Below are 3,018 nucleotides of genomic sequence, written 5' to 3'. Positions count from 1 at the left end.
TGTGATGATTTTAAAAACACATCAAAAATAAAATCAGTGTCATGTTGTCTTTAAATTGAATATATTGTTGGGAATCCTATGAAATCAGTGCATTGATATAGTAAGGGTATTGTTGAAGATATCAAAGTTTAAAAATTTTTTTACTTAAAAATATTTTTATTTATTATTTTTAACTCATTTTTTGTTTATTGATTTGTGTGTGCGTATTTCATACAGAACATCCCAAACAATCTTATGACTCTTTATACCCGCATTCCAAATGGCACCCTCCCAAAGCCCCCGCCCCTGCAACTGGAGCCCATATACTCTGTCATCCCTGTTACTGTGCACTGTGTTATCAGTACCCCCAGCTGTTACTCAGTGCTAGTCCATCTGCTGAGTCTAGTCAGACTATCTAGAGTTCCTTGGTTTTTTTTACAAAATATTTTATTATTTTATGTGTATGCGTGTATTGCCTATGTGTAGGTAATTGTACCTGCGTCGTGCAGTGCCCTCAGAGAACAGAAGATGCTGTTGGATCCTCTGGAACTGCAGTTTCAGACAGTTGTTAGCTACCATGTGGGTGCTGGGATTTGAACCTGGGTCTTCTGCAAGAACAACCAGTGTTCTTAACTGCTGAGCCATCTCTCCAGCCCCAGAGAGTTCCTTGTTTTAGGAAGATGAGCTTTTCTTCATCTAGTAGCAATCAGCTGCCAACATTCCTTTAGGTAAGATTGGGGTCTGCTGTTCATTTTCCCAGTTCTATGCTGGGTTACTGTCTGGGAGTCTCTTGGGCCACCTGGCCAAAAACTCAAAGGAAGGTATCTCCTGTCTGGCATTGTTTCTTGTTATGTAGCCTTTAGCTATACACATGGACTCTTAAAGAATTAAACTGATCACTTTAATCTTTGGTTATACTTTCCTTTTGGGTGTTTAATACCATACAGTTGACCCAGATTAACTAATATATTTTTACTCTTAAAGGTCATTTGAGGATCTATTCCTCAGGGGTCACACAGGCTTGGGAGGAGGCCCTGGCTCCTTTCTTTTGCTAGTTCCATCTGTGTGAAGATAAGTCAAAGGTCCTGCTCGATTGTGGCTAGCTTCACTTTTATTACTTTTATTTAGATTTTTGGGTTTTTTTTTAACTTAAATTATTTAATAACCACATACTTAGAAGAAGCATTTCATTACATCAGCATTGACATATTCAATAACAATTTTCTGAGCTAGGCTGCATCTCTGACAAAATTGGCTGTACATATATTACTTTTATTTTATGTGTATGAGTATGTGTATTATCTGTATGTGTGTAAGTGCACCTATGTTGTGCAATACCCATGGAGTTCAGAAGAAGGCATTGAATCTGTCGGAACTGGAGCTATGGACAGTTGTTAGCTGCCATGTGGGTGCTGGGAATTGAACCCTGGTCCTCTATAAGAGCAGCCAGTGCTCTTAACTGCTGAGTCATCTTTCCAGCTGCATTATTTGTTGTTATTTTATATGTATGAGTGTTTTGCCTGCTGTATGTAAGTAAACCTGTGTTGTGCGATGTCCACGAAGCCCAGAAGAGGATGTTGGATCCCCTGGAGCTGGAATTACCAATGCTGCCATATTAGCCACCATATGGGCGCTGGAAACTAAACCCAGGTCCTCTGCAAGAACAGCCAGTGCTCTTAATAGCTGAGCCACATCGCCAGTCCCCAAGTTTTGCTTTTGTATAAATAATTCCAAAGCCATACCTTTCTAACCTTTTAGCTAAGAATTGCTGTAATTTCTTGAGCAATTGTTCATCTTTACAAGTCTGTTATTTGGAAGCTTTCTTGGCTGCTGTGAAGTTATAGAAGGCACTCCTGTCCTTTGGGTCTGCTCTGCCCTGTGCATGGTAACACATTGTAGCAGCATCTATGTCTACACAGAATGATGACTGTATTTCTTGCTTAGTTTGTGGTTAGGAGTGACTGTGTCACTAGATCCTGGATGATGAAATGAAATTAGAAATATCCAGTGGCGATTTCTAGTAATCATTGTTAGGGAAAAATGGGCAGGTGACGCGTGCTCGTTCTTCATCTCCTGTCTTTATCCTCTTGTCCAGGATAGGAAGACTGCTGTTGTGACACGTAGGCACAAGGTTTTGGGGAAGCCGAGGGTGTAATGGAGAAACCTGAGTCCCTGGGGACTGGGCAGAGTTGAGTTCCCTCACCAGTCCTAGAGTGGGTGTCTCTGAGCTTTTCTGTGTGGAGAAAGTAAATCTGTGTATTATATTGTTTAAACCATATGCTGAGTCTCTCCTATCTGTAGTAGAATCAAATATTTATGGACACATAACTTCAAGACAAGTTTGACACCAATACCAAGCTACAATTATACACATTTTAAGCAATTTTCTTGGCTTTTGTCCTATCTTTGATTTTTCTATTTTCTTTTGCCAAGATTTTAATTAAATTTGAATGTAATTTAATGTTATGTTGAGTATACTTTCCTAAAATCCTTTTCAAAAACAATACTATATATTAAACAATGAGTGATAATTAAACTCACAAATATTCTATTACTTTTGCAGCATCCTTTCATTTTCATAAATTCATATTTCACAAGCCTGTTACATACTTTTTCTATTTTCTTTTGCCAAGATTTTAATTAAATTTGAATGTAATTTAATGTTATGTTGAGTATACTTTCCTAAAATCCTTTTCAAAAACAATACTATATATTAAACAATGAGTGATAATTAAACTCACAAATATTCTATTACTTTTGCAGCATCCTTTCATTTTCATAAATTCATATTTCACAAGCCTGTTACATACAATCACCTTTAGTTTTAACTGTTATGGAAATCTTATTCGTTGTATCACAGTGCTTGACAACAGTCTTGATCCTTTGGATAGGTGAGGATGCCTCATGTTTGGGTATTTAAAATGTAAGAAGGCAGCATTCTTTTTGAAGGCTGTGAAAGCTAATGATACATGTTTGACAGAAGACCAAGGTGTCTGAAGAATATTTTGAATATAGGATTTTTTTTGCTTTGTAATAACA

At 37.4% G+C, this 3,018-nt stretch overlaps 1 protein-coding gene across 1 annotated transcript in view; it reads right to left on the bottom strand.

Annotated features, from left to right (window-relative positions):
• Positions 1-3,018, bottom strand: part of Aoah (acyloxyacyl hydrolase) — a 255,067-nt gene that overhangs the window by 85,913 nt on the left and 166,136 nt on the right. The gene's annotated exons all lie outside the window — the stretch shown is intronic.

Source organism: Nannospalax galili, unplaced genomic scaffold (assembly GCF_000622305.1).
Source record: "Nannospalax galili isolate Female #2095 unplaced genomic scaffold, S.galili_v1.0 scaffold962, whole genome shotgun sequence".
NCBI classification, from domain to species: Eukaryota; Metazoa; Chordata; class Mammalia; order Rodentia; family Spalacidae; genus Nannospalax; species Nannospalax galili.
This window is presented reverse-complemented; position numbering and strand designations above follow the sequence as displayed.